Here is a 22,835-nt window from a genome sequence, read left to right on the forward strand (position 1 = left end):
GAGTTTTTAGGCCTATCCCTCTTTCTACATCCATTCGGATTCCACTGTAGATCACTTTTCGCTGCATTTGGTGTGTCCTTTCTAATTGTGCTACCAATCCACTTCCACTTTTTCTTAAATATTTGCTCTCTAATCGAAACTGGATTCGTTCTTTGCCATAGCTCCATATTGCTTATGTGTTCTTTCTTTTGGGGTCGATAAAAAAAAAGCTACATTGGGTACACAGGGTGGTGGATTGAGGCTAGTGAATAGGTTGTTACACAACAAGTTTTGCGGTATTTATTCTAACGCTTCGCAGTTTGATAGCAATGCATGCTACGACAATGATGCTATGCTGTAGCAAGCCCAAAAGAGGCGACCCTTGCTTTAGACAGCATTGGCTTTATAGGTTAAACATGCAATTTACAGAAAGTGAAAGTAAATAATATTTTTTAAAAATGAAAGTAAATTGAGATAAAAACCGGAAAAGACGACAGTGACATACCAAAATTTCATGAAAAGAACGAAGAATGCCCTCAAAATGCCACGCTCACGGGCGGCTACATGTATAGTAAATTGTCAGGTTGTTAGACGAGAAATTTTGCGGGTATTTATTTTAGTTCTTCGCGGTTTGATAGCAACATATGCGACGACAATGATGCCATTCTGTTGCAAGCCTAAAAGAGGCGGCCCTTGCCTTAGACAGCATTGGTTTTATGGGTTAACATGCAGATTGTAATGTTGGCACTCCGTCGCTTACGACGTCGAGGGTTCCAGTCGATCCGATCAACGGAACAGCCTGCTCGTGAAATTAACGTGCAAGTGGCTGAGCACTCCACAGACACGTGTACCCTTAACGTAGCTCTCGGGGATATTCAGCGTGACACAGTGTGAGAAGGCTGACCCTTTGAATTACAGGCACAACAGAAACAGGAAGTAAGAGTGAGAGAAAGAGTACAGCAGGGTTCGCCACCAACCCATGCTGGAGCCTCGTGGAACTTTAGGTGTTTTCGCTCAATAAACACTCACAACGCCCTGTCTGGGAATCGAAACCGCGATCCTGTGATCGCGAGTCCGCTGCCCTAACCACTGGACCATTGCACCTCCACTTTGTTTCACTTGTATCTTATTTGTTTCAGTCATTAGACCGCGGCCATGCTGGGGCACCGCCTTGAAGAACTTTTTAGTCGCAGGAATCGACCTCAATGCTTATCTTTTAAGCCTTGTACTTATTCTATCGTGCTCTCTTGGCTGAACCACCAAGTTACGGCGACGTAAACAAACCAGCACCGGTCGTTAAGCGGTGGCCCGGGGACAAACACACGCATAGTTAGATGGCTATATAAACGACAGGCTTCTTTCAGTTTCCGTCTACCATATCCACTCTCAAGGCTTTTGTCGGGCGAGGCGATAGCGGAAAACACTTGTCCAAGGTGCCATGTGATTGGGAAGCAAACTTCTTACAACACAGCCACACCTGCGTCTCTGTCTCATATATATATATATATATATATGTATATATATATATATATATATATATGGTTTCAGTGTTTGGACGGGTGCCATGCCGTCATAGAGTTTAGTCAATCATATCGATTCCAGTATTTATTTTAGTATGTTACTCACTATCGATTCTATTGCGTGAACTGTTAAGTCGAAGGTCATTAACACGTAGAGAGTAAACAAGAACCAGTGGAAATACAAATACCTGTAGGAACACACACACATATCTTTTTAGGACCGGTGAACCTCGAAGCAAACAAAACAATAATAGCGTGTAAATATTGGGTCGAAGGCCTTTCAGGCAGAAAAAGTCGAAGGCTGCCCTTTGGATTGGAATCCACATCTCCGACGTTCTCTTAGACCCAGAGGGTCTTCGATTCTTAAAGTCTAGCAGATATTACCGGCACATATATTTATCTCCTCTCTCTCTCTCTCTCACACACACACACACTTTGTATTTATCTGTGTGGTCCGTCCTTTCTCTTCTGCCTTTTCTAGCCACCCGTTTATAACAAAGTCTTCTATATAAGTAACCATCAACACAATGAGATTTTGTACTTTCTCTCTCTCTCTCTCTCTCTCTCTCTCTACTAAATTCCATTCCTCAGATGCTGATCCACCACAAACGTTTTAATGTCCATTTGATATTTGCTAGTGGTGTAGCAAATCATTTCAGAAATTAAACAAATAAAGTTTACTCGTCTTTCGAAAAACTGTAAGCCATTTTTTCCAATATGACGACATGGGAAAAATTTCACATGGACAGTTTCTGCATGAAGAACATATAAGTATGGGCTAAAATACTTTATGAAGTGAACCAGAAAGAATTTTGTAATCAATTGTAAATAGACTAGTATTGAAAAGTTAACATAAGCAATAATAGCGCTAAATTCAAATTCATTACAAACTGAATGAGAACATACAAAGAAAGAGTGATCTTTGATATGGAGGACGACAACTCTGCACATCTTTCGGTCTTATTGTACCTCCTCAGCAAAGCATAGTCTTCCATGTGGTTCCTGAACAACCGGTTACTGAAAGAACAATTACTACACTACATTGATTCTAGACGACACGAAATCAAATTAAACGAATAAGATTATTTTCGTATGGCGATGTTTTGATAAAGTCATTATACTAAACCTTCTGGTAGAATGTGTAAACAATAAAACTTATTTTGTTTTTAAACCTGATACTTCAATAGTTCCGTTACGTTACGTTATAGATTACTATCTGTTAACAAACTTAGCTAAAAGACTAAAGATGCAGATATTTGAAACTAAAGAAAACAGCAAGATAGTACAAAATCTCATTGTGTTAATGGTTACTTATGTAGAAGACTGTTTTGAACGGGTAGCTAGAAGAGAAAGAAGTGTGAGTGAGCATATGCGCCGGTAATACTTGCTGGACTGTGTAAGAATCGAAAGCAGCGTTTATGACCGGAGTTTGAGTGAGAAACCTCGCAGGCTTTAGCGCGCAATGTTCGTCGTATCGTCTTATACCCAGCATCCCTATTCTTCTTTGTCTCATTGAACTCACCCACTCTCCCAATTGATTCTTCATTTCTCGAGTTCAACCAACAGGTTCTAGGTAACCACGGCAACCAGAATGTCCCCATCCAACTACAAAAAAAAAAACCCTTAGTTTTTTTTTTATCAATTCTTCACCCAGTTCATCAAAGTCACTCCACATCCACATTTATTCATTAGTTCTTGGCACTCTTTTCTATGTTTCACGACAATCAAAACCACCATTACGGTTAACCTTCAAAACATCTCCGTCTTTCTTAACTATCCCAATGTATTCAATTGTATTATACAAACTCACCAATACCTACCCCTAACTCAATTTCAATTGACCTCATTCATTCATCGTCTGCTGTCTCCTATTCTAAATTTCTTTATCTACGACACCTAATAGCCATGACCCCAAATTCAATATCCAGTCGCACCAAACAATTCGCCAATTCTCACAACGTGGTTATCTCCAGCAAGCCGTTGATGCCGCCCTTTTTGTTGATAGCGCTTCCACTTTCATACTTCGTATCCACCCTGCCACCAACCGCTTTCCCCTACTTCTCTTTCACACTGTTGCCCACCGCCTTAATTTCCTAACACACCCTCCTACACTACTAATCTTCTCTAATCTGACTATTCCTTCCCACATCTTCCTTGAATAAGCCGCTTGCTTCCTTCAGTCGCGACCGTAATCTCCGCAACTTTCTGGTACACACGTAACTTGAATCCTTTCCCTGACCCCGCTGCAATAACAACCATTTCATCCAAAATATCATCATCTTATTAATGGATCTAATTCCCTCCCATGTCTCCGATCATTTTAGCTGTATCACTAAGAATATTTACTGCATTAAATGCCGACTTCGTGGCTTGTATTTTGGACAAACCGGTCGGAGATTGGCAGATAGTTTTAGAGAGCACCTTTCAACATGTAAAATCGAATCACTTCGACTCGATGCTATACTAAAATGACATCTGCTTAATGTGTCACGCAGAGGAATCGAAACCGGGAATTCATGGTCGCGAAGTGAATTTCTTACATAATTTAACAACAGTTTGACTCCGATCCATACGACTGAGAACATAGGATGAACCCCTCATCATTCACTCACTCGCGCGTGCGTGCGTGCGTGTGTGTACACACACACGCGCGCGCGCGCGGTGAGGAGATGCATAAATTGCATAAAGAAAAATGAAGAGAGCACATACCGAAAAAATAGCAAGCCATTTCCTTAATGACTGAGCGCTTATGAAATTAAAATGGCGTTGAGTGGATCAGAGACCTGTTTGCGAATAAATTCAAATCTGATGCAGATTTGTATTGTATCTACCGTTTCCTACCATGGCTAACCTGTATTGTTTCAGCTTTACCCTCTTAATGTGGAGGCACAATGGCCCAGTGGTTAGGGCAGCGGACTCGCGGTCATAGGCTCGCGGTTTCGATTCCCAGACCGGGCGTTGTGAGTGTTTATTGAGCGAAAACACCTAAAGCTCTACGATGCTCCGGCAGGGGATGGTGGCGAACCCTGCTGTACTCTTTCACCACAACTTACTCTCACTCTTACTTCCTGTTTCTGTTGTGCCTGTAATTCAAAGGGTCAGCCTTGTCACACTGTGTCACGCTGAATCTCCCCGAGAATTACGTTAAGAGTACACGTGTCTGTGGAGTGCTCAGCCACTTGCACGTTAATTTCACGAGCAGGCTGTTCCGTTGATCGGATCAACTGGAACCCTCGACGTCGTAAGCGATGGAGTGCCAACAACAACCCTCTTAATATTACTTATTGTATGGACTTTACAGCTACTCACTATTCTTACAATGAAACATTAAGCTACCTGTGAGACACGAACTCCCACAGTAAACAGACCTAGACATATTTCAGCTGCATACAAGAGCTTAACAGTCCTAATAATTATAATCATAAATAAATTTGTATTTTCCTGTATATTTATAAACTTTCATACATAGATATTTATTTGGGAGAAGTTACATACGAGGGGGTGCTGAAAAGTCTTTGGCTTTAAGGGTGTCGCGAAAGGCCTGACTGGAGGGCCAACCTTCCGAATTCTTTTACAAGGCTGGAGGGCCAACCTTCCGAATTCTTTTACAGGGCTGGAGGACCGCTGCAATAAGTGTGTGAACCGGAGATGGGAATATGTTGAATAAAATAATAATCAACTGATCTTCCTGTATTTTCTTTTACCTAAAGCTAAGACATTCTCAGTTCCCCTGCGTATAATATTATTTAACAAGTTTATTTCAGCTCTTTGCCTGATGAGATGGATTCGTTCTACGAGTCCACGAATCTAAGTTGCATAGAGCTGAGTCAGTGTTACTAAATTATACATACATAATCATACACACACACACACACACACACAGAGTTTAGCTTAATGCTTAACTAATTTTACCGATTTTTTTCTTTCATAAAAGAACTCCCTATGGTAAATACTATGTACTTCAGATGAACAGGCGAAAAATGTATGCATATATTAAACACACGATATTACATATATCCTGCTTTTTTAAATAAAGGGCATCTATAATCGTTAATATAATTCCATATATACTATGTAAAAAAAAATGAAGAGACAGGATGGTCTTATTTTGGACGCCTTGAATAATAGACCTGCGCGTTCAAAGCTGACTAGGTGCTAAATAAGAACAATGGAATCAGGATGAGTGAATAAATGGCAGTAGAAATGGTTATACAAATGAAGCGAAATGGCTTAAACAATTGCTTAGTTTGTACACGTTGCTATTAATGTCAAAAATGATTTACATTTAATAAAGATATGTAAACAATGATATAAAGTACAATACGAATAATTCCTGACCTCATTTCATCTTACTGCGGTGGCATTAAAAAAAAATAAACAAAAACTAGTCAGAAATGTGTTAAACGAAAACATTTTATAACTAAAATTCTCACTTTTCAAATTAAACTTTCATCATTTGATACCAACCCGTCTTAGTTTCTGGTTCTATGATACAAGCTCCCTGTGTAATCTCTTACCATATTACCCCGTATATTTTCGTTCAGAGTTATCTAGTAAATTATACAGGGTGTCCACAAAGTCTGGGTACATGGAGTAAATAAAATCATAACATAAACAATTAAATATAAAAAATAATTTCTTAAAGTATGTGTTAATCTCCATGTGGGTACATGGAGTAAATAAAATCGTAACATAAACAATTAAATATAAGAAATAATAATCTTTTAAAGTATGTGCTAATCCCCATGTACCCAGACTTTGTGGACACCCTGTATATTTGAACGAAGATATACGTTCACTGTACTCTGAGGTATTGTCGCTTATGTCTCACCTGAAATACTTCATGATGCTATTCCCGTTTTCTATCAGTAACAAATCGTAACTGATCCAAATAATTTGTGTGTTTATTCTTCTTTATGTACAGATTCAAAATAAATTATAAAAAATACTTTTTGCATACGAACTGAAAAAAAAAAAATGTCTATGTTAAGAAGTTAAAAGTGATGGCGATTCAAATTTCATATTAATTTATGTCCCAAACACTAGCTTAATAATTCTAATATTGTCCTAAGGTCGGATGTTTTAGGGGATCCCACTACTCGACTGGTACTTTATTCTATCGACCCTGCAACGCTGACCTCAATGGAATTTGAACTCAGAACGTAAAAGTCGGAACACTAGCTTAATAACAACGATGGTTTTTAACTAATACAAGATTTCACATAAGATCAATGAAGAACACAAACACGTACTGAAACAGTGACTAAACTTATGTTATTATAAACAAAACCGACGTATACAACAACTATGTAAAATATATTTGTGTACTTTTTCTGTTTATTCTTAATCTTCGTGTTTTTGCAAGATTGAAAAAAAAGTTTCGGAAAGCTAACATTTTAAAATTCTTCGGGAAGCGACACTGTGATAGTTTCTATATTTAACCGTGCGTGTATATTCCTATTTTTGCTCCTGTTCTCTTCTACTTCTCTACTAGAAACGTTTACTTTGGAATTTACTTCTATTGAGAAAAAAAAATCGTATGCATATTATTTTTAATGTAAGTTTTCTTATGACGGCTTCTCTTCACTGTCTAGAAATCTACGGATGCACATACGCACATAATAGAGAAAAATGAAACAAATATGGACGACTTGTTCCGAAACACCACCGAGTGGGGAACGCTTCTCAAATATAACCTGCAGTTGTTTCCTTCAAAATTCCTACATGCTCGAAATGTACATACATCAAGGTATATTTGTAGAAAATTTCACGAAAAAATATTAATTTTCCTGGAAGTTAAGAAGAATTTAAGTGAACTCTGTTGGAATTTCCGAAAATTGTCCCCCACCCACATTCCAAAACACTTTCATCGGAAATTTTTGTATATTCGGATTCTACATAGTAAATACTATATGCATAGAAAATTTCATTAAAAAGTATTCATTTTTCTGAAAGTTATGACCTCCCAAAGTCTGGGGGGTAAAACCCTGTAGTTATGCCCAGAAAACAGGTTATTAATACTCGTATTTTTACAGAAACCGCCAACAACTCAAGCAAAAGAGTATGAACTTCGTTTGGTTTGTACGAAATATTTGTGAAACGCTGGAGACGAAAAGCAGAATATGAACGGCACAACGAGAAAATAAGAAACGTCATAAAGTACATTCAACGACAACGGCTTTTTGATTGAAATATTTATGATGGACCAAAATGAGTTCGTTTTAAAGTGAAACATTCAAAAGTATAATAAAACAAAATACTAACAAATATATATGAATACATCCTTCGCAAAGAGGAAAAAAAAAAAAAAAAGAAGCGGAGATAAAATTTACATGATTACAAAGAGGTGAGTTCGCTGCTAAAACAGAGCAAAAAAATACTAAATCTAGAAAATAATACATTTCAAGAACTAGGAACCTAATTCTTTTTAAATTGGTCAGCACATTAATGTAAGAAATCTGGTGTTTTTACCTGTCTAGTTTAGTATTCCTAGAATTTCAGATTAAAATTAATGTCGTACACTGGAGTTGATAAGAACGAGCATAATTCCCCTTTAATTTCCCTGATGAAACTTCGAAAATTTCAGATGAAAATCTTAAGGATTCCTTTACACATTGTTAAATATAAGTGAAATGAAGAGCAGGTAACTCAGTAAAACTTGTCTTGGTGACCAAATTTTTGGTCCACGATTATATCCGAATTTTAGTTTTACTAACTGTAATATTTTCCGAAAGAGGTAAGAGTGATTAACTTGGTATTATTGATCTTAACATGTTATTTCTTCAAATCGTGGTCTTTTATTTTACGAGCTCTATAAAAAAAAAAAATCTCATTTGACAGCTATCGCATTCTACATCTAATTATTATTTAATGTTAAATGCGAGGCAAAAATTCAACCTTCGAAACAACATTTTAACAATTTTTGTCTTTAGAAGCAACAAAAATTCGAAACTTCTTTAAAAAAAAAAAAAGCCTCCAAAGGGTTTATTAACTTGGTTGCTTTTAGCATGGCTATGTGGTTAAGAACTTCGCTTTGCAATCATGTGATTCTGAGATCGGTCCTGCCGCAAAGTATCTTGAACAAATGTATTCGAGTGTTGCCTCAAGTCAACCCGAATTGTATCAGTAAAACGGAATAGACTGAAACTGTAAGGTCATCTACATGTACCTATTCTGGCATGGTGTACCTAATCGAGCTCCTCACCTCCTTTAAACATCACCACCTGATCCGTCGGAGATCTTTTGCAGTATCCAGTTTATTGCAAGCATTCGGATCAGATCTCTGCTCGAAGGGCAACTCGATATCGTGATCCGCTGATTACTAATGCAGCAGCCTTCGTTACTTGCTGTAGTATAAAACAACATCGTAGCTTACTTTGAAAATCTATACCTTTAAACACAATTCATCAGTAATTTAGGAAATTCAAAAGATACTCAAATATATTCATCTGTTCTATTATATGGCATTCAGATTACATGGTTCCACTGCAATTCCAAGCAAATAAATAATCTTGCTAATAGGAACCAAATCAATCACACCCATTCTACGGATTCTAAAAGAACTTTCGAAATTTTTGATTGCTTCCTATGTGAAATAAATAATCATGCTAAAAGCAATCACATCAATTACATCCATCGTAGGAATTCTAAAAGAGCTTTTTCTTAGTTTTCATTTAAACTTTATAAAGATATAGTTGTTAATATTACCAGAAAGTATTAAATATTTTTCGAAATAAAATTTAAATATAAAATGTGAAAGTCGTTAAAGTGCAATTATTTTATCAATTTCATAAGATAGAAAGCTAATAATGGATCTTCGATTACGCTTTGGAAAGTCGATTTGTCTTTTCAATATCCACTCAATCCCGCTATTGTCTCATAATTTAATGGCTCAAAATTGTTACTTGCTGATTCCATCTGAGAATTACGCTAAGAGTACGTGTACCTGTGGAATAATACCTAGATACTAATGCCATTAAACTGATGTTGTTTTATTTCTGTTCAGCAAACAAGTCATCAAAGAATCTTGATCTGCTCAAAATAGCAACCAAATCCTCTTTAACAAACTGACGCTGTCATCTTAAAAGCTAAAACTCAAGGTTTTATTTAAATCACAGATCTTAGAACATGTTCCACAATAAACATAAGAGATTGCAAAATTAGGAATGTCAGCTGGATTCTTTATACATCTCGGCACATTTTTGTTATTGTAAATAAAACTTGATTCGAATCTTCCCACCAATAACTGTAATATTCCCGTTTATACGAAAGTAAAAAATAGAATATCCCCATAATGCTTAATTATTAAAGAAACGTGTCGCATAATATTTCATTCGAAGCATAAGCACATACAAGTACAACATTGATTTTCCGGAATATTTGGTTCTGATACCTTTCCAGATCACAGATTTTTCCGAACCAGAAGTGGTCAACTTGGTCAAACTGTAAATTAAATTAATATTGGTTTCAAATTTTGGCACAAGGCCCGCAAGTTCGGGGGAGGGGATAAAACGATTACATCGATCCCGAAAGGATGAAAGGCAAAATCGACCTAGGGACACGAAGACGGATGAAATGCTGCTAAGCATTTTGCCCCGTGTTGTAACGATTTTGACTGCAAACTATTTTAAATACATATCAAATTTACTTAATTAAAAAAAAAAAAACACAGGTACCTGTAGAGTAGTACAAATCAGAGTCGCTCAACGTGGACTGTACCGTCACCAATGAAGAGTTAGGCTTAAGTGGTGGTGAGGTAACATAGCTAATATACTAAATTTTACCTATAGTAGTAATTATATTATACATGATAAAATTAGTAATGGTTATTAAAATAAAATGAGATCTTATCAGGCGTAGAGAAGTGATTAACTTGCAATGTATAAAATAAATTTACAACTTTTGTCTTTCTTCATCTCAATGTTAAAAGCTTATCAAATCCATTTTTAGAGTAAAATTTATAAACTATCATCCATGTTAGGTTAGTTTAGTCGTGGCACCTTAGTTGGGTGCTGGGCATAAAAGCTACTTAAAAGGGTGGGGGACGGCGCTACAAAAAAGAAAAGAAGCGGTTAAGAACAACTGGTATAAATATGTTTATTGATACTGTACTATGCAAGGTAGTGGAGGCGCAATGGCCCAGTGGTTAGGGCAGCGGACTCGCGGTCATTGAATCGCGGTTTCGATTCCCAGACCGGGTGTTGTGAGTGTTTATTGAGCGAAAACACCTAAAGCTCCACGAGGCTCCGGCATGGTTTGGTGGCGAACCCTGCTGTACTCTTCCACCACAACTTTCTCTCACTCTTACTTCCTGTTTCTGTTGTGCCTGTAATTCAAAGGGTCAGCCTTGTCACACTGTGCCACGCTGAATCTCCCCGAGAACTACGTTAAGGGTTCACGTGTCTGTGGAGTGCTTAGCCACTTGCACGTTAATTTCACGAGCAGGCTGTTCCGTTGATCGGATCAACTGGAACCCTCGACGTCGTAAGTGACGGAGTGCCAACAACAACAACAACAACAGCATGCAAGGTAACCAGTTAACTAGTGGAGCAACAGCAGGAATTTGAAGTTCCTGCTCGGAGATAGGTTTCAAATGAATTTACGAACTGGAACTTCAAATTCTCGCAATTGCCGGACTAGTTAACTGGTTGCCTTGTTAATACAGTAGGTTCATGGCTTAGTGGTTAGAGCGTCGGGCTCACAATCATGAGATGAAAGACAAAGTCCACCTAGACCGAATTTGAACTTAGAACACGAAGACGGACGAAATGCCGCTAAGCTTTTTTATCCGGCGCAATAACGATTCCGCCAGCTCGCCGCCTTACCATAGCTAAATATTGCAAGGCATTATTATTTCCCGGACGCTGCAAAGCTTCTGTTAATCCACTCCTCTTACTGATATTTAAAGTACATCATGTTTTCTGTCAGTTATATTACGACTATATGTACTTATATCTGTCTGTCTGTCTGTCTGTCTATCTATCTATCTATCTTAAAAAGGGGACCAAATCATGTTGCTCAAGAATCTGGATCCACCACGTCTGTGCAATGGCACCAGACTGGTGGTGAAAGCGATGCAACCTCATGTCCTAGAGGCAGAAGTTATCACTGGGAAATATAAGGATGAGGATGTCCTCATTCCACCGATCCCTTAATCCCATCTGGCCTCCTCTTTGAATCTAAACGGCTCCAGGTCCCACTGAAACTAAATTTTGCTATGTCGATAAACAAATCTCATGGACAATCTCTCAAGGTTGTTAGACTTAACCTGGCTTCTCTCATTAGCAATTATATGTAGGATGTTCGCGAAGTGGAAGTCCCAAAACTTTTTTTATTTGTGTCTCAAAGGAAACACTGAAAACATCGTATATTTAGAAGTTCTACAAAATTAAACTTTGATTGATTTCAAGATTTGTTTTAGTAACTTTGTTTATACCCATGTCATCTGACAGAATTTTTCTGAAAATATTAGTTTTGATCAGAATAAATGGCATTTCCTTTAACATTTTTTAAACTTCCGAGCAACGCCGGGTACTTAGGCTAGTCTGTAATAAAGAAGTTTTATTTTCATTGACGTGTAACTACCCACCCACCTGGTCTATGTAGAAAAAAAGAGTGTTGTTTCCTCAATAATAGATGAAATATTCTTTTTTATATAATAACTGTAATGTCAAATATGCATGACTTAATATTTTGGCAACTTGAAATAAAAGCGCAGAAAACCGATCTCCTGGAACGACTTAATTAGGATCGTATGTAGATTCGGTTTTTAATAGTTCATGAACCGATGTTATTATTTTCTGTGTAATTAGTACGATACAACCAGTTAATTACTTACACTTTTAGTGAAAAATAGTTTAAGTTACAGCTTATCAAAACTGCACCATTTTAATCTCAAATTAAAATAACTAGATTTCAAATTAAAACAAATGACTCTCACTCAAATTAAAATAACTAAACTGTTTTGAAATATGAGCTTTAATTTTAGGCATAAGACCTATATTTAAAACGAGTATCAATTTAAAATATATGAAAAGCAATTTAAAACAAAGCAACTTTTGTTTAAACAAAAGTTAATATAAAATGAAAATAAAAATTTTAAGAATGAAATTTATTCATAAATAAACGGAAAGGTGCGAACTTTAGTACCGAAATTACCAGGATAAAATGTAAAGATTTGGCTGCTGTTTCTAATAGTTCGAGCAACCTTATACAAGTACCCGCGTTGGTTATACTTGCACTTAACTATTGCTCCCGTCCTCTTTTAATCGACCCAATGCTAACAAAAACATGAAGACATGTTGAGAAGTTTGTATACACATATACCTACGCTACATATACTTTGTGGTTCAATCTTACCAACAAGAATTAGTCTTTCTTTCTTTCTTTCTTTCTTTGTTTCTGTAGGCATAAACTGATTTTGTCATATTTAATTAAACATTAGTTATCAATTGGACATGAAATAACGAACTCGTATCACAATAACAAATTAAGAAAGCATTTTCAACCCGCTTGAAATTACCTCAGAATCTATAATACAAAATCTCTTGTAGAAAATTTTTATAGAATCTGAAAATATCATGACATATTTAAAACAAAACATGTTTTAAATCAAACGTAATGTTTAAAATCTCACATAAGTTATTTTGATATGAATTTCATATATTTGAAATTGACATTTGTTTTGCATAAAAGTTCATCTGGATTAAATCAAAGTTCATATAATTTAAATCATATATAAATTGTTTTAATTTGAGATTCATTCGTTACAATTTGAGAGTGTAACTACTTCAGCGGGTGCGGTGCTGGGATAAATAAAATAGCGACACCGCCGACTGCTTAACACTCGAGTGTTCAGATGACTTTCTAGACCATCTTGGTACACAAGTGGGATCCGGATTCGGTTGTTAGGACCTTGCCCACAGCAGATATGAGTTCTTGATGCATTTAAGACATTCTTAAGAAAAGGTCTCAAGAAAAGTACCCCGGGTCCTACATATATATTTACCTTTGATCGTGCAGTTGGGCAATATACATAAGGTGTCATTTTGTCCTGCATACTTTCAATTAGGGTGCTCCTCAGTGAAGGTCCAGAATATACCAGCTACGTATTCAATTCTTCTTTGCAAATTGCACAGTGGATTGCAGCATTTTTTTGTTTTTCATTAAAATTTGGCAGTTTTAGAAAACATGTTATCTTTGGATGTGTGGATTTTGTTAGGTGGTTTGGTGATGTCTTGGTATTTAGAGGAAAAGCTATTTTCCATTGGTACTTTTCAGAATTGTATGGTCTTGGTGTTTTTCTTTCATGTCTTACAGCAGTTACTGCATATCCTGTGGGTCTCATTTCTAATGTAGGTCATCTAATGAGGCGGCGAGCTGGCAGAAACGTTAGCATGCTGGGCGAAGTGCTTAGCGGTATTTCATCTCCCGTTATGTTCTGAGTTCAAATTCCGCCGAGGACGACTTCGCCTTTCATCCTTTCGGGGTCGATAAATTAAGTACCAGTTACGCACTGGGGTCGATGTAATCGACTTAATCCCTTTGTCTGTCCTTGTTTGTCCCCTCTATGTTTAGCCCCTTGTGGGCAATAAAGAAATAAGAAACGTTAATGTAGGTCATCTTAGCTCTGAAGGGCAGCGATGAATTATAAAGTACAAATAGACCCCTGCATGCTGCTTTTCCATAAGCAGAGGTGTCTTAGATTGCCTTAACTATTTCGCATTAATGGACAAAATATTTTTCTTCCTGAATGTGAGCTACAAGGAATTGGGGTGCGTTTAATACGCCGGTGTGTCATTTAAGTCATTAAATACAGCATACTCCTTTAGTAAATCTCTAAGTAATCAGCGAGTCAACATCAAAAGGCTCTTATTTCCTAGTGTCAAGGAAAGGTTAGCCTGGAGGAGCTCATTTCATTCCAGGCTGTTTGTGATAGTAAATATGAGTGAAGTGAAATGGAAACGCTCATCCTAGAATCGGACCTGCACAACTACTCAACAACGCTTGTTCACATACATACACGCATGCGCCCGAGCGTGTGTGTGTGTGTGAGGTGGGTCTTTCTTGTTTGGTGCTGAGGATTCGGTTGTTCGATTAACTGAAATACCTGCCTCTGAGTTAACATTCCACAAGCACAGGTACGATTAAACTAATTCTAAGGCAAAATCAGCGTGACAAAATGTTTGACAAGGCCGTATCTTTAGAATTACAGTTGTAATCTACCCTACAGGCTTCTATACAGTTTCTATCTGCCCAGTTTCCCACACGGGGCACGAATCAACCCGAAGCTTTAGAAAATGGCGTTTGCCTATGGCGCTACTCGGTAGGAATCGGACCCTGGACCTCCAAAGCAAATTTCTAAACTATTTCGGCTATGCTGCATATGCATGTGTATGTAAGAACGTGCACACACGCACGGATGCTCGCATGTACGCGCGCGCGCACACACACACAGTGGCAGCCTCAAGTGCCAAACATGCTTTACGCATTTGTTTACTTTCTGTGCGAACTGGTTATCGTTTCGCAGTGAGCGGAAACAAGTGAACAAATATAAAATGGCTTATCCAAGGCAACAATGCTGAACTTGTGTGGTTCTGGGCTGTGAACTCAGATCATGGTTCTTCAGTGGAACATCTTTTCTATTTGACCCTATTTATATATACATTTTCCAATGTGTTTTATTCGCTGGCAAAAAGAAAACCTCCCGAAGCAATGAATTGATAAAATACTGAGACCCCATCAATATATATATATATATATATATATATATATATATATATATTGGTGAGGAGACCCTTAACTCCTAGATGAATTCATACGGGCACTGTCGTGGCATACCGCGTATTTAGTATTCTAACACCTGACGGAAGCCATTCCTTTCCAGGTTTGACCGCAGCCGATTTCTTTCAGAAAAAAAAGACAAACAGAAATAAAGTGCTAGAAAAAGAGAAGAATCGCTCTCAGCACGGCTGATACTTTATCTATCACCTCGAACATATAAAAGACAAAGCTGATCTCGGCGTGGTTTGAACTCGAACACCGAGATAATTACTGCAACGTAATCTATTTGACCCTCTAACTCTTCTGCCAATAAACATATGGTATATTAATAATATACCATATGTTAATAATAAGCCAAGTCCTTTCTGTTTTCTCTAGACACTAGTTTGATTAAATAGAATAAAACTTTCAAATTGGCTTTTAATCTTAAACATACCGGCGTCTAACAGACAGCGACATTTACGACTTGTGAAATCGTGTCATGCTTAGTCTTTTAATATATGTCATAGAAAAATGAGAAAGAATATATATATATATATATATATATATATATATATATGAGAAAGAATATATATATATATATATATATATATATATATTGACGGAAGTAAAATTAAATTATCTACAGTGTAAAAGGAAAACAAATGATCTGGCTTTTGACCAGAATTATGTATATATAGAGGATGACATGGCATATATTAACTAAAATAATGCTTGGATGACGAAGAAAAAAAGAAACTCGCAAAGGAAAACAGAATACGACATTTTTATAAAAGAATCTAGGACAAAATAATTAGGGGAGCTAAAGTAAATGCGTAATGACTTAAAAATCTCGGCAAGTTTCTTATTTAGCTGTAAATATTCTATTCCCATTGGCAAGCTACGTCAAGCATTGAACTCTCACTGGCCCAGTCAGTTTAAAGTGTTGCATATGTGGTGAGTCTGAAAATGACACAATGGCTGTTGCCTGAGGTGCGAATGAACTTCGTCTAGAAACACTACTTGAAAGTATTCGTGTATTATTTCTATATCTTCTATATATATATATATGGGACACAGGCTCTCTTTCTGTTTTCGCCATTTGCCTATTGCGCTTACTACTGGATAAACTCACCTAATAATTTTTTTTTTGACTTGTACTCGTTCCCATTCATGACAGGTAGCAGCAGTAATAATAATAATAATAATGATGATAATGATACTACTACTACTACTACTACTACCACTACTACTACTAATAATGATAATAGTAAGGTCTGCAATTTTGGGGGTGGAGTAAATCGATTGCATTGACCCCGGTACTGGACCGGTATTTATTTTATGGAACCCGAAAAAGATGAAAGCCAAAGTCGACCTCGGCGGAATCTGAACTCTGAACGGAGACGCCACTAAGCACTTTAATCGGTGAGCTAAAGGGTCTGCCACCGCGCTGCGTTAAATGATAATGATAATAATAATAATAATAATGGTTTCAAATTTTGCCACAGGAGCAGCGGTTCTGGGGGTGGGGGGAGGGAATAAGTCGATTACCTCGACCCCAAGGTTCATCGCCCGGTCTGGGAATCGAAACCGCGATCCTATGACCACGAGTCCGCTGCCCTAACCACTGGGCCATTGCGCCTCCACTTGTACCTAACTAACATGAATATAAAACAACGATGTACGGAATTAGACGTTGAAAAATTAGATGTTGAACATCTAATGCGGTTACTCACCATCTGTTCAGTGGTGTAGTGTGGGTTTTGGCGGCCCGGTGCGGCTTGCCTCCTCCCATTCCTTAAACGTAACTTAACCTTTGACTACAGCAAATACACATATGTGAAATGGTCGCTCATTGGATTCTGCACACCGCACGCAACGTCACACCATCTGTTTCAAGTCTGTCTTCCTTATTTATTGTATTTCAGAAAAGGCATGAATATGAATGAAGTTCAAAATGTTTGGAGAAGTATAAACTTTGCCACTTCACAAAAAAAAAAAAAAGGGGGTAAAAACAAGGAATCATCTCAATGATTTTACCAACATTAAGGGAAATGAAAATGTTCAACAGGAAGAATCCCGACCCCAAAAAGATTCGCAGAGCCTGCACTGAATGCCCTTCCTTACCGAAGTTAATTTTAAGTGTATGTCTGTATTTGCTTTTGTTGGGAGATAATGCTTTTGACATACATTTTAGGGGTGAAATCAAAATACGTATCATATATGATATCAAAGACTGGAGCATTGTTCTGTACGACACACACACACACACACACACACACACACACACACACACACACACACACACACACACACACACAAAACTAAGAAATCTTTTGGGAAAGATTAGAAGCCTTGAGAGGAAAACAAATGTGGTTTATCAAGCATGGCATTGAGATGACAAACAATACAATTGCTAAGATTACTCCTTCTCGTCTGACACACGAAATATAAATAAATAAATAAATAAATAAATAAGATAAAAAATGAATAAAATAAAAAGGTGTGGGCAAAAGGAAACCTAATAACTAGTAACAACAGTAACAAAAAAAAAGAGAACAAGCTACATTCAAACATACATGCACACATACCCATATATATATGTATATATATGTGCGTGTATGTATATATATATATATATATATATATATATATATATATATATATACGCATAAATTATATATACACACACACACACACACACACACACACACACACATATATATATATATATATATATATATATTTATATATATATATATATATATACGACGGGCTTCTTTCAGTTTCCGTCTACAACAATAATAATAACAGCAATAACGTTCCTTGTCCCGATGGTGTCCATGAAAACCCACCTCGATTTATTTGTGACCAAGACTGTTTCTGTTGACATCGTCATTCATTAGTCATTGTGTCAGGAAATAGCAGCTTAGCATTCTATAGAGACATGTATTTTTAACGTAATCTCCAGAAAAGAAAAATCAACGTCATTCAATATGTTTCACAGTCAGACCTTTTGAATTGTAAGTACAATACATTTTGTGTCATTTAACGTACAGTTTTTATCGTTAATCCTAAGCCTTAACCCTCAACTCTAATCCTAGCAGGTCATTTCACAGCGTAAATACAGATACTAACGTAGGCCTCGCGCTAAGGTAGCACCGGAGGCGCAATGACCCAGTGATTAGGGCAGCAGACTCGCGGTCATAGGATCGCGGTTTCGATTACCAGACTGGGCGTTGTGAGTGTTTATTGAGCGAAAACACCTAAAGCTCCACGAGGCTCCGACAGGGGATGGTGGCAAACCCTGCTGTACTCTTTCACCACAACTTTCTCTCACTCTTACTTCCTGTGTCTGCTGTGCCTGTAATTCAAAGGGTCAGCCTTGTCACACTGCGTCACGCAGAATATCCCCGAGAACTACGTTAAGGGTACACGTGTCTGTGGAGTGCTCAGCCACTTGCACGTTAATTTCACGAGCAGGCTGTTCCGTTGATCGGATCAACTGGAACCCTCGACGTCGTAAGCGACGGAGTGCCAACAACAAGGTAGCACCATTCATCAGCCGGGATGCCAGCATGACACGATCAGAGGCTATAACATAAAAGACACTCGTCCAAGATGCCACGTAGCAGATGTCGAACCCGGGGTGTTATGATTCCAAAGCGAACTTACTAACCGGTTAGCAATGCCTGCATGTATTTATAACGAACAGCAAAGTAGCTCATCTTTTCCGCACCTTCGTGATAACATGAGGTCAACAATACATTATAAGTAGCAACGTTTATGTACACATGTTACAAATATTATCTTTTATCTCGCTGTGTAACGCTGTTGTTGGAATACGAGTCATGACTGGCCATTTGAACGAGATGTGTGTGTGTGTGTGTGTATGAGTAAATTTTTGTACTCTGCTATTTGTTGAAAATGAATTCGTTTTGACAATAGTAAGTGATGATACGTCCGGTTCAAATTGGTAAAGCGAAAGAGAGAACAAAACTCCACCTAACATCTATCAGTATAATGGTAACACTAGACAAAGAGGCACATAATTAGAATTTGTGAAACATTTAAAGAGAGTCTGAGTGATTATACACACACACACAAACATTAGGAGTGGTTGTGTGGTAAGTAGCTTGTTTACCAACCACATGGTCCCGGGTTCAGTCCCACTGCGTGGCATCTTGGGCAAGTGTCTCCTACTATAGCCTCGGGCCGACCAAAGCCTTGTGAGTGGATTTGGTAGACGGAAACTGAAAGAAGTCCGTCGTATATATATGTATGTGTGTTTGTGTGTCTGTGTTTGTCCCCCCAACATCGCTTGACAACCGATGCTGGTGTGTTTATGTCCCCGTAACTTAGCGGTTCGGCAAAAGAGAACGATAGAATAAGTACTAGGCTTCTAAAGAATAGGTCCTGGGGTCGATTTGCTCGACTAAAGGCGGTGCTCCAGCATGACCACAGTCAAAAGACTGAAACAAGTAAAAGAGTATATATGTGTGTGTATATATATATAAGTATATATATGTATATATATATATATATATATGTATATATGTATATATATGTATATATATATATATATATATATGAAGATGTGTAAGATAAATTATATATTTGACTTGAATTTGGCAGTTAAATATAGCCTTATACAGAAATGTTGACATAGGAATAAACTTCTATAATAATGGATATCAGCGTCAAAACTCTCTTTTAAATTTTAAATTTTTGATATATATATATATATATATATATATATATATATATATATGCATATATATGGAATGAACGAAGTGTGAAACGGCTGATAGAAAGAAGGAAAGAGTGAAAGAATAGAAAGAATAATAGAGTTGTACAAAATTTTGGTGTTGCCATCCGGTTTCACCAGTCCTCAGTCAAATCGTCCAACCCATGCTAGCATGGAAAGCGGACGTTAAACGATGATGACGATGATGATGATATACTTACATATAAGAGACCAAAGTGTACGTACACCACTATATTTTATATATAAAAAATACAAAAATGGGACAAGAACGCAAAACATCCAGACAGGTGATACAAAAAAAGGACAACAAAACATATATTACCTATCTCTTGTTTCAGTTTTTGGACCGCGGCCATGCTAGGGTACCGCCTTGAAAAGTTTAACTGAACAATTCGAAGGTTTAGTGGAACAAAATCTTTAAAGCCTGGCACCTATTCTATCAGTTGGGGGGGGGGGGGTTGTCGAATCGCTACGTTGCAGGAATGCAAACAATTCAACACCGGTTATCAAGCAGTTGGGGATACAAGCATAAGCGCAATAACAAATACACACACATGCATAGATAAACGTCGTGCCTCTTTCAGCATCAGTCGGCCCGGGGCTCGAGTAGGAGGTACTTTTCCAAGGTGCCACTCTGTAGGACTGAACTCGAAAGAATGTAGTTGGGAAGCAAACTTCTTACCACACAGCCAAGCCTACGTCTATATATGCGTATGTGTGTATTCATACATGCATACACACACACATACACACACACAAGCACACACACACAGGCAAGGTAAAAACTCCCTTTAGTCACAAATGATCATGGGATTGCAACTAGAAAGTGCCCTTCCGAGACACAAGACCAGGTAAGGTTGTTTATGGAAGACCAGCAGTCACCCATGCATACAAGCCTCTCATCTCCACGCCACCGATGTTATCCAAGGACAAGGCAAAGGGGCCGATGCAGCTTGGCACCTGTGACATCGCAACTCATTTTTACAGCTGAGTGAACTGGAGCAACACGAAATAAAGTGTTTTGCTCGAGAACACAAGACACAACCCGATCAGGGAATCGAACTCACAACCTAACGATTGTAAGCGCGATACTCTAACCACTGAGCCACGAGCCATGCACACACATACACACACACACACACACACACACACATACGTGCACACACCCATGTGCACCAAAATCTTTTAAGTACTTAAGAGCTATATGAGTCTTAATCCGGTTCTCGTCTGACCACAGTTCCGGTCTGACCACAGTGGCTCAGCGGGCTTAGATGGCTGCGGTGACCAGCAAGTCGTAGGTTTTACACTGGAATGGTCTCCTCCTTGGTGAATTGTCTTACAGAGCTGAAGAATTCCACCTATCCTGGATTTACCGGAAGGGTGTCAAAGAGGGCATCGGACCGTCTGAAGGACTTCACTCCTTTATTTGCTGTCGAGGTTGACTCCCCTCTCCTTTTACTTTCTCAAATCTCTGCGATTATATGTTTGGAGTTTCTTCTATAATATGCTAATTAACCCATAGCTGGGACCCAAACAGAACACGTCACAGATAAGATAAAAGGTTGCAAAGAATTTGAGATGGTGTTCTGGCTTTGTTGTTTTAGCTCCTCACTTCAAATATACTATTGCCAACATTTATCTGAAGGATTAAAAGCAACCTTCAACTTAGAAACGGGAGTGGATCAAATACTGTAAAGTACTTAATCAGTCGATACATCTACCTGCTGTAACTCTACCGCACAAGCCAACATAGGAGCCTCTACATGGTCACTCGATGTGCTAGAAATAACAGCAAATCTCCCACAGATCACACCTGCCACCTTAGAAAAAGGACACGTTGGATAATGTGTTTCTAGGTTTCCTACAGGGGGAAAAGACGAGCTTGTCATGTCTGGAGTGTCTTAATAAACAAGTTTCTTAAATCCCTACCATTACCAGCATTATCAACAAGTATCGTTCTTTCTTTTTGGTGCACCGTGACTGAATAGTTTTATTAATTTTTTTTTCACAAAATTAACGTTGGAAACATTATGATAGTTTTCGTTTTAAATAAAGTTCAGTGAGTTTCGAACGCTGCACTGCAGAACTCACTAGTTGATCTGATATTAACAGAATATCAGATCAACTGGTGAGCGAAACTTTGTTCGCTCTTCGAAAAGCTGAAGCCCAACCTATTAAAGTGCAAAAAGATTTTGAATAAAGTGTCAATGTTCGGCCGTACATATTCTATTACGAGTCTGCCGTATCTTTTCAAATGAAGCCATATATAAGATGAGTCTGCTGCATTTCTCAGTTGTATCTACTACAAGTTGTGGAGACACAATAAAAGTAATTGGTCAATATGCAGTTTAGAGCTAAAAAAATGCAAGTAAATTGACCGGAAGTGACAACTGACACCCCGTAATTTTGAAAAGAGAACTGTGAAATCTCTCAATTTTATTAGTAAAACTCCCTTATTATACCGCGTCCAAAGGCATTTACTTGTATAGGACATTCTGCTGATATATTAAGCATTTCAGAAATAGTGGCTGAAATATACCGTCCTAGCGTTCTCTGACCAGCAGCGAACAGCACTGAGAAAGCAATTCGGTGGTGTGCATATGGGTCGGTTGGCACTCCGTCGGTTACGACGACAAGGGTTCCAGTTGATCCGATCAACGGAACAGCCTGCTCGTGAAATTAACGTGCAAGTGGCTGAGCATTCCACAGACACGTGTACCCTTAACGTAGTTCTCGAGGAGATTCAGCGAGACACAGGGTGTGACAAGGCTGACCCTTTGAATTACAGGTACAACAGAAACAGGAAG

General features: G+C 37.9%; 1 protein-coding gene across 11 annotated transcripts in view; it reads right to left on the reverse strand.

Annotated features, from left to right (window-relative positions):
- LOC106881314 (uncharacterized) overlaps positions 1-22,835 on the reverse strand; it is a 116,615-nt gene that overhangs the window by 52,487 nt on the left and 41,293 nt on the right. Inside the window, exon 1 of one of the 11 annotated variants that reach the window (XM_089351795.1) lies at positions 10,175-10,296. The exons of 9 other annotated variants lie outside the window; for them this stretch is intronic. The gene's annotated coding sequence lies outside the window, so the exon portion shown is untranslated. Of the gene's footprint in view, positions 1-7,970; positions 8,186-10,174; positions 10,297-22,835 lie in introns of those variants that run through there. One more of the 11 variants, XM_089351794.1, reaches the window with a different exon arrangement.

Source organism: Octopus bimaculoides, chromosome 5 (genome assembly GCF_046866305.1).
Source record: "Octopus bimaculoides isolate indiv1 chromosome 5, ASM4686630v1, whole genome shotgun sequence".
Classification (NCBI taxonomy): domain Eukaryota; kingdom Metazoa; phylum Mollusca; class Cephalopoda; order Octopoda; family Octopodidae; genus Octopus; species Octopus bimaculoides.